Below are 15,340 nucleotides of genomic sequence, written 5' to 3' on the forward strand. Positions count from 1 at the left end.
AGCTGCAGATAATAATATATCATTGTAGGATGTGCTTAAAGTTGGAGAGGTATTTAAAAGCTACATGCATCTGGAAGCCATCCACTTCATCTTTTATTTGACAAGCTGATCAATCTGTGTATACCAATTTTCTACGCTCCTCCTATCACCACTGCTGAGTTGTTCCCAGTTGCCTTGGCTTGCCTCCATCTCTTTTCATTTCAGCTGTGCAGAGTGTTGCAGACATGGATACCAGAAAGACTGGAGTTCACTTTTGGTTGGGGATCAAATCAAAGTTATATGGTTTATGGAATAGTTTGTGTACAAAATATACATAAAAAAAAAATAGGAAAAAGAGCTGCACCAATACAAGGAATTTGCTGCCTATAAGAGACAATGAGAAAAGTATTGTATTTACGGATAGTTGATTCCCTTTGGATAAAGCTTATATATCTTATTTCATTCATTAATGAATGTTTCTAAATTATAATGTCATATTTTATGTGTTTGTGGATATAACTCATGCTTGTTTCGCAGGGAATTTCCATTGGTTAAGTTGCTTGCCTTTCTTCCTCCTAATTGTTGATCCCTTGTTTTGCTTTGGGTGCCCATTGACTGCGATGATAATTGGCGTCCTGATTTCCTAAGATCACTGTGATTCCTTCATCTTTCTTTATCATTACGAACATCTTAGAAGATTCGATGATCAGCAAATGCATGTGGCATGAGGATGCTATCTGTGATTTTGATATTTCAAACCCAAAGAAGTGGGAGAAGCTAGACTTCACTTCTCGTTGGTGTCTTGCCAATGTACCTGGCGTGGAAACATTAAAGCCTTTAAAACATTTGAACAAGGATAATTTTAGATCCCCTTATAAAATGCTGAAATTATTGTTCCATGTGTTTAACCAGACTAACAAGTTCCATCAATTGATATTTCAGGATCTGGAAATAAAGCAGGATGATGAACTCTCCAGCATTTCCATTTTTCCTTTAGCAAATCAAGCTCTTGATAATTGTCCGATGAAATGGTGGAGTCTTGCAACTCTGTCATCTGTTGATGACCATGCATTAGGGCAGGCACAGGGCTCTTTTGTCCAAAACAATTACTACCAAAACCTCATGGAGTGCTCTCTAACAATTGTAACTGGGGGATCTCAGGATGAAGATGCTGAGAAAGGGAAACATTTTCCCCAGGAAGTATCTTTATCTCACTCTGAAAATAATATCTCAATAGAGTTCATGTATGGGTTTGATCGTAAACAGGAACATAGTTTATACTGTGTAGAATTCGGCGACGATCTTATTGATGAAGCCAACAAAAGGGCGACTATAGCAGGGCCAGCAGAGTAGGAACAAGTCAAAGAAGTTACTGAAGTATTTTCCCCATTAGTGGAGGAGAGAATGGAGGGACTCCCATCATTAACGAATGCTGCTAACAGTTCTGATTCTTTATTCTATGACCATGGCTCTATTTGCAGTTTTAAAGTGGACGAAAGTGCTAAATTCTTCATGAAAATGAGTTCCTGAACAGTCAAATTGATGATCAGTCAAATTAACTGCCCAATGAAATGGATGTAACTGGTGTTTTCAGTTTCCCTTCTTGAATAAACTGGAAAAATCACGCTCGATTGAGTCAAAGGCCACAGCATCAACAAGTCTAATTCCTACAGCAGGCTTCACCTGTGCTGCACATCCTACCATGACAGGTAAGGTCCATACTCTGCTACCCAATAAGTCTTTACTTCCCCTTTGCATCTATTAGCCATCTTTGTGTATCTCATCAATAGTATACAAACCTTGCTCTTACCACATGCACTTCCATTCACATAGCTGAAACTCCCTTGTTGTACCCACCTGTGAATAGTTTTAGCATAGATGCCTACTTCAATCACCGTTATGAACCACTACTGCTGTAGTTATTCAATTCCTGCATTTACCCTCAGCATATATATTGTAACACTGTATCCATGTTCACATTGTTATGACTCAATATAGGTTTATACCAGCCTTTTCTATCTTTTCTTACATATTGCTTGCACAAATGTATATGAGTCATACAGTTTGCTCAATCATCATATATTTAGGCATATAAATCCATCCATATGTCACCCTTTTTCAATATATTAATATAATTTCAACAATATTTTCTGCAAAATCATGTGATATTTATAGGAGATAAATGTATTAATCTCATTCATTGTGCCCTTTACACATGCCATCTTCATTCCATTCCCCATTTCCTCTTTGTTAATGTTTTTAGTGTCTTAGTCCCATGTTATATGTGTTATGGTCTCATTCATTTAGTATAAGCATCATATTTAGATGGGATATTCGCGTTTTATTGTTATTAGCCTAGATGTGACCATATGTTTGGTCTTTCAAAATGATACCTCTTTTCCGTATTGCTTGGGTTAACTAGAATTTCGCAGAAAATATACAAAAATCGTTGAATTCCCTTTAGATTTAGAATTTCATCATTCTAATTTCAATTCCAAGTATGTAGTAATTGGATATAATAATAAAATTCCATTTCTTGCATTAGATTAGAATGTATGAACGTGCATATTTCTAGAAATGCTTGTTTCATATCATCTTTTCTCTTTCACTTCAAAATTTCACGAATGGGAACACAAATGGCACGTGCACCATTTCGTAGGAGGTAAATTAATCCTAAGTTGATGATTTACATCAATGGCCATAGTCAGGATGTAAACAAAACTTAGGATTTTTATCTTTTATAAAATAACATTGGATCCACACTGGGTCTTTTTCATCATATTTTCCTTAAATATTTTCCTCTTTTATCAGGGTTTAATTTAAAATTAATTAAATATATATATCAATGGCCATAGTCAGGGTATATTGAGAGTTGATGTCTTTTTGTAATCGTTGTAAATTTTGAAAAGATTTTTATATGAAAAACATGTGAAAACCAGACATCAAATAATAAAAACCGGTTCTCACTAGTGGATGAGACCGAGTCGAACTCAGGGAACGGGAATATTTTGTATTCAAGCACACAATTCTAAACTATTCTTTATTGCTGAATTATTGAAATGTAAACTGTTTTAAGAAAAGTAAAAACAACTAGCTATTACAACAAATGAATACCCTTCGCAGAGGGCGTAAAGTGCAATATTTACAAACCCAATTAAAATTCTAAGTCTAAACTGAAAAGTAAAAATCTTCTATCTTCGTACTTCGTGTCATGTAGTCTCTTTAGCTCCAATCTCGTGCAATCCTGCACAAGTCAAAAGGACACGAGCAGTACCAGAAATAGAAATATACTTGCTAAATGATCTAATGAAATCACAATTCGCTAAGAAATGCTAAACAAGTAACTACTTAATCTACTGGCAAAGCACTTAACAACACCTAATTATATCTAGCTAATTATTTACTAACATCTAACAATTAACTAATATTCAATTAACTAATGTCGAACCAAAAACAAGGAATGGACAAAATAAGAGATTTATATAAGGAAAAGCAAAACAGTTATTGAAACAGGAACAAAATAGTGAAATTCAACAACAAATGAAAAAATACTAAACAAGGAAAATGATTGAACTAAGTAATTTGAAAAAGATATGAATCATAAAAAAAAAACATTGAAAACAAAGAATGCAAACAATCGGAAAATGAATAGTAACAGCTATTAAACTTTGAATAACGGATTGAGTTCAATTGATCAATCGCCAGCTTCTATCAGACACTTTAAGAAAATCATAGTTCAGCTTTGAATAGTTTCAAATTGAACAGAATTTTACATTGCTGAACAAAATTTCTGCATATTAGTGAAATACAGTCAATTCAAATATTCAACAACTCCAATGGATGCCTGGATTCACTCATGCGATCAATTTCAGTTTGATCGAATGCATATGTAATGTATATAAACACTGGAGATGCAACAGTTTCAGGAAATCACTGTAAATTTAAAGCTCAACAACAACTTCAATTCACCAGAAAGATCAGATGATCTATTACCGGAAAAAAAACAGAGATGCCGGAAAGAGAAAAAAAAATAGAAACAAACATATCGATTTGCATTTTAATCACTTGGAAATATCTCAATCCGATTTCTTCAGTTGATCAAATAATGCTCACTCATACTGAAATTTCTTAAACATCATTCAGTTGATCAATCCATATTTTCATTATCCAAGATTTACTCACCGGAAAACAACAACCGCACGGTGATCAGAATTCCAGAATTTATCTTTCATCGAAAAATGCAAATATCGATCCAGATGATCGATAATGCTTAGAACAGAATTTTTTTTTTATTTTCTGATAACAATAAACGAATTCACTAAATCTGAATCAAGAATTTGATCAGATTATTAAGATTTATTCATCAGAACATCATTCCGGCAGAATAATTGTCAATCACCGGAGTTCTTCACAGAATTTTTTTTTCGTTTTATGTTTCTTGTTTTTTTTATTTTCCAATTTGAAATTCAAACATTATGATTCAGAAAGAATTAAACTGAAGAAGAAGAAGATGACTTACAGGGAATGAGGGAGAAGATGGCTTCCAACTCGTGCGCTGCAATCGATCGAAGAACTCCTTGCCACCGGATGAAGAATCTTTGTTGCTGCTGGAAGAAAAAGAAGAAGAAGAAGAAGAAGAAGAAGAAGAAGAAGAAGAAGAAGAAGAAGAAGAAGAAGAAGAAGAAGAAGAAGAAGAAGTAGAAGGAATCCGGCAACTGGGAAACAGAAGGAATAGGTGAAAAGCAGAGAGGGAAAAGAAAATTTTGGCGCACAAAAATGGAGCCCCCTCCGATCTGTTGTACGCCCCTTTTTAAAAGGGTTAAAACCGGTTGGAACCGGTTTGAAACAACCCCTTTTTATTTTCAAAACTTCCAAACCGGTTCCAGCCGGTTTGGTTTTTACTTGCTACTTTTTTTTTTAAAAAAAAAATACAAACCGGTTCTACCTGGTTTGTATGTTTATATATATATATATATATTTTTTTTATTATTATTTTTTTTTCTTTTCGAAAGTAAAGAAAACTGTGAAACTTTTCAAAAACAAAACTATTTATAAAAGAACTTCAAAACTAATCTACTATATTTTTTCTTTTCTTTTCTAAAAAAAAAAAACACTTAAATTGAATAAAACTATTTTTCTAATTTTTTTCTTTTTAATAAAAACTAAAACCAACTAAAACTAAAATAGGCATAAGAATGTAAAATAAAACTATTTTTTATTCATTTTCTAATTTTAAATTATTTTAGCACATTTACTCAAAAACTAACATAAAATTGGGTTTTTGAAACATTATTTCATAAAATCATGCATATTTAAATGTTAATAAACCCTGAATTATATGCATGATCAAATACCCCCATGCTTATGTTTTGCTAGTCCTCGAGCAAACTAGAAAAATGCAAGAAATCAAACTATCACCTAACTCACTTTCGTAGGAATCACGGTTGCATTTAGCTCATGCAACAAGCCCTTTCACCCCCTGGGTTACCCCAGTGGACGAGTAAGGTCTCGTGAGGGTTTGCAGTGATGCTACCCACAAACATCTCTGTCATGTATGCATAATATTACACATCCTCATAATCAGTAGGTAATCAAAGACTTTATTTTTACAAATATTTCCTGTTATTTCAAAATCAAAATATAATTAGAGTCTTTTATGTACCACCATAGAAAAAGAATTTCTTTCACTTTTCTAAAAATCACAATTATTTATGTTTTATTCTTAGAAAATCCAATAAAAACATATTATTATTTACTTATCCTCACTCATATGTTTTCTACACAGGTTTTCTCAATCACACTTCTAAACATTGAACTTTTCTTTTTAAGCTCTTTCCTTTCTTTTTTTCTTTTCACGCTTTTTCTTTTTGCGCACTTATTTTTCTCTTATAGCTTGCGTGTGGTCTGCTTTTATACCTTGTGCAATGTCAATATCTTCTATATTTTTTTTTTCTTCATACCAAAAGATATCAACTAAGACATAAAAGTGACTTCCTTCATTCACCCTTATAACATGAGAGTCAAACATTTCAACTTGTATCTGTTCTCAGTTACTTAGGATCACGAAGTTTTCCACTCTCCCTTATGCAAATGGACTTAAAAGTTTCAACTTACATCTAAGTTCCATCTATTAAGGATTGTGGAATTATCCAAACAACCTAACGCATGCTTTTTCTCACTTTTTGAGCTCATTTTTATGCTTTTGTTCATTTGCTTAGTTTTTCAAAAATAAAACTGTGCATATTCATATTTATGACTCAAAATAAATTCTAACATGTATCTATCATCATTTCCTCGAAATCCACATAAACAACCATAATTTTTAGATCTATGTCAGAAAAAAATTTCGTGGGGCTTAAAAATCCTCTAAAAACATCAGATTTGAAATAACATTCATATAAGTTCAAACTCTTTCTTTAAAAATCTACTTTTTATGAGAGATGTGTAAACATGTGCAAGAACGTAGACAAAAATATTCTGGTGAGCTACTACACCCTCCCCCATGCTTGAATTACACTGTCCCAGTGGCATTCCCCCATGCTTATGTGAAACTAAGTGAATGCACATGAGATAAAATCAATGAGGGAAAGAAAGTAAACTCAATGAAATCTAAAATGTGAAAATATGCCTACCATGATTATGGTTTATGAATTATGCACATGAACTATATGAAAGTACTCTTAAAAAAATTGTTTTTCTATGAATATTTACAAAAATTTTAAAATATATACAAACATGTGTGAGTCCTAAACTTCTAAAAGATCAACATCCTCAATGTCTTGTCCTGTCACAATATCTGAGATATAAGGCTTCAGCCGTTGCCCATTTACTTTAAAAATAGCACCCGTACGAGGGTCAAAAAGATCTATCGCTCCATATGGAAACACCCTATGCACAACAAATGGACCATTCCATCTTGACTTCAACTTACCTGGAAAAAGATGAAGACGTGAATGATAAAGCCATACCTTTTGCCCAGGCTCGAACTGTTTCCTAACAATATATCGATCATGAAAATGCTTAGTTCGAGCTTTGTAAATCTTTGCACTCTCATAGGCTTCATTACGCAATTCCTCTAGCTCACTCAACTGTAATTTTTTCTCGACTCCAGCTTGGGTCATGTTGAAATTGAATTTTTTTATAGCCCAATATGCTCTATGTTCTAACTCAACAGGAAGATGGCAAGGTTTCCCAAAAATTAATCGAAATGGTGACATACCAATCGGGGTCTTGAAAGCAGTCCTATAAGCCCACAAGGCATCATCAAGGCGCTGAGACCAATCCTTGCGGTCTGGTCTGACTGTCTTTTCAAGAATCCTCTTTATCTCCCTGTTAGATACCTCAACTTGGCCATTGGTTTGTGGGTGGTAAGGTGTAGCAATCCGATGATGCACAGAATATTTCCTAAGTAAGGAAGCTACCTGCACATTACGAAAATGCGTACCACCATCACTGATGATTGCTCTAGGAACTCCGAACCGACTAAAAATGTTGTGCTTGATAAACCGAAGCACCTCTTTATGATCATTGGTCCGGGTGGCCACAGCCTCGACCCATTTTGAAACATAATCAACCGCCACTAAAATATATGTAAATCCAAATGATGGCGGAAAAGGACCCATGAAATCAATGCCCCAAACATCAAAAATTTCCACAATCAGAATAGGTAAAAGAGGCATCATGTCGCGCTTGGTAATGCGACCTGTTTGCTGACATCGCAAACACTTCCTACAGAATTCGTGAGCATCTCTATGAAGTGTGGGCCACCAAAATCCAGACTGAAGGACCTTTGCAGCGGTCTTCCGACTAGAAAAATGACCTCCACAAGCTAAAGAATGACAAAATGATAAAATGGAATGATACTCTTCTTCGGGCACACATCTCCGAATCATCTGGTCCGGGCATGATCTAAATAATTCTGGTTCCTCCCAAAAATAATGTTTCACCTGCGCAAAAAATCTATCTTTTTCATTCCGGTTCCAGTGCGCAGGATACTTTCTAGTAACCAGAAAATTTACAATATCCGCAAACCAAGGTAAACGCTTGACATGAAATAACTACTCATCCAGAAAAGAATCAACAATCTGTCCTTGATCAATAGATGAATCTATAGTCAGTCTAGACAGATGATCTGCTACAAGATTCTTACATCCACTCTTATCTCGAATCTCAATATCAAATTCTTGTAACAGAAGAATCCAATAAATGAGACGCGGTTTAGCATCCTTTTTACTCATCAAATATCTCAATGCAGCATGATCTGAGTAAATGATAACTTTGGAGCCTAACAAATATGATCGAAACTTCTCAAGTGCAAATACAACAGCTAGTAATTCCTTCTTAGTGGTAGTATAATGCATTTGTGTGTCAGAAAGAGTCCTACTAGCATAATGAATAACATGAGATCGTTTCTCAATTTTCTGTCCTAAAATAGCTCCAACCGCATAATCTGAAGCTTCACACATAATCTCAAAAGGCACTGACCACTCAGGAGATCTGAGAATAGGAGCAGTGGTCAATGCTTCCTTTAGGGCTAAAAATGCCTTCAGACAGGCATCATCAAACACAAACGACTGATCTTTCGACAACAGGTTACACAACGGTCTAGAAATCTGACTAAAATCCTTAATGAACCGTCTATAAAAACCTGCATGCCCTAAAAATGAACGCACTTGCCTCACAGAAGTCGGTGGAGCTAATTTGACAATGGTCTCCACTTTGGCCTTATCGACCTCAATACCTTTCTCAGACACAATATGTCCAAGAACAATCCCCTGCTGTACCATGAAATGACTCTTTTCCCAACTCAACACTAGATTTGTCTCCCTACAGCGCTGAAGTACACGAGATAATTTTTGGAGACAATTATCAAAAGAAGAGCCATAAACCGAGAAATCGTCCATGAAAATCTCAAGGACATCATCCATCATGTCAGAGAAAATCGCCACCATACATCTCTGAAATGTAGCCGGGGCATTACAAAGCCCAAACAGCATCCTCCTATACGCAAATGTACCATAGGGACAGGTAAATGTCGTCTTATCCTGATCCTCGGGATGAACGGCCACCTGGTTATATCCGGAATATCCATCTAAAAAGCAATAATATTGCTGGCCTGCAAGTCTTTCTAAAATTTGGTCGATGAACGGTAACGGGAAATGATCTTTCCTAGTTGCACTGTTCAACTTCCTATAGTCAATACATACTCGCCATCCCGTAGTAATCCTCATGGGAATGCTCTCTCCTTTCTCATTCTTTTCTACAGTGAGCCCAGACTTTTTGGGAACAACCTGGGTAGGACTCACCCACTGACTATCGGAGATAGGATAAATAATCCCAGCATCTAACAATTTAACTACTTCCTTCTTCACCACTTCTTTCATGTGAGGATTTAATCTCCTTTGTGATTCTCTTGAAGGTTTAGCTCCCTCATCCATAATGATCCGATGCATACAAAAGGAGGGGTCAATCCCCTTTAAATTCGCCACAGACCATCCAATAGCTTCCTTGTGCTCATGCAAAACCTGTAACAACTGATGCTCCTGTGAATCTGTCAGGTTTGCAGAAATAATAACTGGGAGAGTCTGCTCTTTTCCTAAAAAGACATACTTGAGTGAAGCTGGTAAAGGCTTCAACTCCAACTCTGGGGGATTCTCTATTGATGGCTTTGCAAGCTTCTCAGCTAATTCTGGAAGTGGTTCAGGATGCCAAATCCCACTGACATTATCTGCCTCACTATCTATCATATCAAGGCGATCCTCTTTGAATGATTCATCAATCTCCTCTTGAGGTGGATCACTCAACAACCAATCATGTTCAGCTTCTATAATATCTTGAATGATATCAACCTCAAAAGAAGCTTCTTCAGTATCAGACTCCATCGATGCACAAAAAATGTTCATCCTCATTTTCCTATTTCCAAATGAAACATCCATTTCACCAGTGCGGCAATTAATGCACGCATTGGCGGTAGCTAGGAAAGGGCGACCAAGAATAATAGGAGTCTGTCTGATGCTATCAACTCCCTCCATATCTAATATCACGAAGTCGACAGGGAAATAACAATCCTCCACCTTGACTAACACATCTTCAAGTATCCCTCTCGGGACCTTAATCGATCTATCCGCTAATTGAAGCGTCATAGGTGTAGATTTCATCTCTTTCAATCCAAATTTGTCATAGAAGAAACCCGGCAAAATGTTAACACTTGCCCCAAGGTCAAGCAAAGCACGCTCAACAGTAATGTTTCCTATGACACATGATATGATAGGGGTCCCTGGGTCCTTAAGTTTGGGTGGAGTCTGGTGTTGCAATACTGCACTGATCTGCTCCGTCAAATATATTTTCTTCTGCGCATGGGACCTCAACTTCCTTTTCTGCGTACAAAGCTCTTTGAGGAACTTTGCATATGCAGGGACTTGCTGGATGGCATCTAGTAAGGGAAGGTTTATATGGACGTGCTTGAATATCTCAAGCATCTCTTGCATGTTTACTCCTGACTTACCTAATGCTCTCGGTTTCTCTAACGCCTCAGGAAAGGGGGCTTTAGGAAAATGGGTTGTGGAAGGCTCAAATGGAAGAACCTTCTCGCTTTCCTGAGGTACAACATTAGGGACAGGCTGCTTCTTACTTATCTTCTCTCTTTCTTCTGCAGCCTCCCTCGAATGGTACTGCTTCCCACTTCTAAGGGTTACTACTGTCTGAGCTTGCTCTTGATGTGTATCTGTCATATGCAAACTCTGCAGAGGTTCTTTACCCCTAGGGTTAACTATAGGCTGACTAGGCAATGCTCCCTCAGTTCTCCTGCTAAGTGCTTCAGCGAGCTGCCCCATTTGAGTTTCTAATTTTGAAATTGACTGGGTATGTGAGCTCAAATTCGCCTTAATATCTGAAAATGCTTGTAGCATTTTATCCTCGAAGGACTGACTATGTGAAGGCTCCTGAAAATGGATTTGATTATACGCAGGTTGGGTTGAAGGATCATTGGATCTATGAAATCCAGGTGTATAACCACCTTGCCTGGATTGATTCTGGGAAGGGTTAGGAGCTTGGGCTTGTGAGTTACGCCATGAGAAATTTGGATGGTTTCGCCAGCCCGAGTTGTAAGTATTGGCAAATGGATTGGGTGCGGGCCTAGCGAAGTTTTGAGCCATCTGAGCTTGCTCTTGGACAAACTCAGGATACTGTGGCGCAGCTGGACACTGGAGAACATGGTGTGCAGGACTCGCACACAACGCACACACCTGCATGGCAGGAGAGGGACCCAACAACAATTGATCTAATTTCTGGGACAGTTGGTCTACCTTGTTGCTCAACTCAAGGTTCATCCCTATTTCGAAAATACCTGCCTTCTTAGCACTATCCTGTACAGGTGTAACTCTATCAGACCGTGAAGCTGTCGCGTGGTGCATCGAATTCTCGCTTAATGTCTCAAAGAGCAACCACGCTTCATCCTCACTCTTGAGCATGAAAGTGCCCCCACATGCAGCATCAACCATTTGACGATTCTTCTCAGTAAGACCGTCATAGAAATATTGCACCAGTTGCCATCGAGGCACCTGGTGGTGGGGACACTTGCGGAGAAGATCCTTCATCCTCTCCCAAGTCTCATGAAACAGTTCCCCCTCTATTTGCGTAAAACTGGTGATGACTTTTCGATACTGATTCGTCTTACCGATTGAGAAATATTTTTTTAAAAATTCTCTTTGCATATGTTCCCACGTGGTAATTCTAACTGTATCTAATGCCTTCAGCCAGTGTTTGGCTTTATCTTTCAGAGAGAAGGGAAACAAGGTCAACCTCATAGCATCATCTCCAAAATTGTTTATTCTCACTGTAGAACAAATCTCTAAGAATTCGTCGAGATGACGATATGGGTCTTCATTGCTAAGGCCATAAAATGAGGGTAGCATTTGGATTACACTGGCCTTAATCTCAAACTGATTTGCTCCTACATCAGGTCTTGTGATGCAGGAGGCGGGAGTATAGGTGTTAGGCATGAAGTACTCCCTAAGGGGACGAGTAATCTGCTGATTCTCAGCCATGGTTGCAGATCTTTGGGCTCTCCTAATAAGGGACTCGGGGTCCTCAATCGGCTCTACCAGCTCAGGGTCAAGTGAGTGTCGCCCTTGCATACACCTTGTAGTAGACTGGTGTAGCTCACGTCCTAACTTTGGGTTTTCTACCTAACTAACGCACTAAGCGGCCAAACCACGCAAACCACAAAGCGAGTAAACTAAAAACAACAAAAACTAAACAAACACCACACAGTTACACATAACATAGATTATGCAAAGAAATATAAAATCTATGTGTACGGTACCAATCGTACACAGTCACCTCTAAGGGAATCCTAATAGGTGGGTTGTGCAGAAAAGTAAGCTCTTCTCTAAGATATGCACATACGTAGTTCTAAACCTAAATGCAAAGCAAACACTAGGCAATAAAGTGAATACTAATATTACGCCGTTCCCCGGCAACGGCGTCAAAAATTTGATGTCTTTTTGTAATCGTTGTAAATTTTGAAAAGATTTTTATATGAAAAACATGTGAAAACCAGACATCAAATAATAAAAACCGGTTCTCACTAGTGGATGAGACCGAGTCGAACTCAGGGAACGGGAATATTTTGTATTCAAGCACACAATTCTAAACTATTCTTTATTGCTGAATTATTGAAATGTAAACTGTTTTAAGAAAAGTAAAAACAACTAGCTATTACAACAAATGAATACCCTTCGCAGAGGGCGTAAAGTGCAATATTTACAAACCCAATTAAAATTCTAAGTCTAAACTGAAAAGTAAAAATCTTCTATCTTCGTACTTCGTGTCACGTAGTCTCTTTAGCTCCAATCTCGTGCAATCCTGCACAAGTCAAAAGGACACGAGCAGTACCAGAAATAGAAATATACTTGCTAAATGATCTAATGAAATCACAATTCGCTAAGAAATGCTAAACAAGTAACTACTTAATCTACTGGCAAAGCACTTAACAACAACTAATTATATCTAGCTAATTATTTACTAACATCTAACAATTAACTAATATTCAATTAACTAATGTCGAACCAAAAACAAGGAATGGACAAAATAAGAGATTTATATAAGGAAAAGCAAAACAGTTATTGAAACAGGAACAAAATAGTGAAATTCAACAACAAATGAAAAAATACTAAACAAGGAAAATGATTGAACTAAGTAATTTGAAAAAGATATGAATCATAAAAAAAAACATTGAAAACAAAGAATGCAAACAATCGGAAAATGAATAGTAACAGCTATTAAACTTTGAATAACGGATTGAGTTCAATTGATCAATCGCCAGCTTCTATCAGACACTTTAAGAAAATCATAGTTCAGCTTTGAATAGTTTCAAATTGAACAGAATTTTACATTGCTGAACAAAATTTCTGCATATTAGTGAAATACAGTCAATTCAAATATTCAACAACTCCAATGGATGCCTGGATTCACTCATGCGATCAATTTCAGTTTGATCGAATGCATATGTAATGTATATAAACACTGGAGATGCAACAGTTTCAGGAAATCACTGTAAATTTAAAGCTCAACAACAACTTCAATTCACCAGAAAGATCAGATGATCTATTACCGGAAAAAAAATAGAGATGCCGGAAAGAGAAAAAAAAATAGAAACAAACATATCGATTTGCATTTTAATCACTTGGAAATATCTCAATCCGATTTCTTCAGTTGATCAAATAATGCTCACTCATACTGAAATTTCTTAAACATCATTCAGTTGATCAATCCAGATTTTCATTATCCAAGATTTACTCACCGGAAAACAACAACCGCACGGTGATCAGAATTCCAGAATTTATCTTTCACCGAAAAATGCAAATATCGATCCAGATGATCGATAATGCTTAGAACAGATTTTTTATTTTTATTTTCTGATAACAATAAACGAATTCACTAAATCTGAATCAAGAATTTGATCAGATTATTAAGATTTATTCATCAGAACATCATTCCGGCAGAATAATTGTCAATCACCGGAGTTCTTCACAGAATTTTTTTTTCGTTTTATGTTTCTTGTTTTTATTTATTTTCCAATTTGAAATTCAAACATTATGATTCAGAAAGAATTAAACTGAAGAAGAAGAAGAAGAAGAAGATGACTTACAGGGAATGAGGGAGAAGATGGCTTCCAACTCGTGCGCTGCAATCGATCGAAGAACTCCTTGCCACCGGATGAAGAATCTTTGTTGCTGCTGGAAGAAAAAGAAGAAGTAGAAGAAGAAGTAGAAGGAATCCGGCAACTGGGAAACGGAAGGAATAGGTGAAAAGCAGAGAGGGAAAAGAAAATTTTGGCGCACAAAAATAGAGCCCCCTCTGATCTGTTGTACGCCCCTTTTTAAAAGGGTTAAAACCGGTTGGAACCGGTTTGAAACAACCCCTTTTTATTTTCAAAACTTCCAAACCGGTTCCAGCCGGTTTGGTTTTTACTTGCTACTTTTTTTCTTTTTTTTTAAATACAAACCGGTTCTACCTGGTTTGTATTTTTATATATATTTATTTTTTATTATTATTATTTTTATTTTTTTTTCTTTTCGAAAGTAAAGAAAACTGTGAAACTTTTCAAAAACAAAACTATTTATAAAAGAACTTCAAAACTAATCTACTATATTTTTTCTTTTCTTTTCTAAAAAAAAAAAACACTTAAATTGAATAAAACTATTTTTCTAATTTTTTTCTTTTTAATAAAAACTAAAACCAACTAAAACTAAAATAGGCATAAGAATGTAAAATAAAACTATTTTTTATTCATTTTCTAATTTTAAATTATTTTAGCACATTTACTCAAAAACTAACATAAAATTGGGTTTTTGAAACATTATTTCATAAAATCATGCATATTTAAATGTTAATAAACCCTGAATTATATGCATGATCAAGAGTTAATTTCATTTTAAACTCTATAAAAGCACAAAAAAATATATTTTATTCTTCTTTTGAATTTAAATATAGATTATTATATAATACATTCAATGACCATAGTCAGGGATGTATTATATCTTCAATCTTATTTTAATTCATTTAAAGAATGAAATAGCTTTTCAAAATCCAATTCCAAGATTCTTTAAATTCATTCATCATTTAGGATAGAATTGCATCATACTTGCGAAAATTCCTTTTACAAAACCCAAGTGATATTAATATCTTCTTCAATCAATCTTCAATTCTTGTAAAATCCTATTCATCTTTTTCAATTCTATTTTATTTTCAATCTCAAAGTTCAATTTAACTTTGGGATTTCAAATTCATTTTTTATATTCAAAAACTCCAATTCAAATCAGATTTCAAAGTTCGAATTTGACTTTGAAATTCTAAATTC

Source organism: Nuphar pumila, chromosome 6, assembly GCF_984573655.1.
Source record: "Nuphar pumila chromosome 6, dmNupPumi1.hap1.1, whole genome shotgun sequence".
In the NCBI taxonomy this organism is placed as follows: Eukaryota; Viridiplantae; Streptophyta; class Magnoliopsida; order Nymphaeales; family Nymphaeaceae; genus Nuphar; species Nuphar pumila.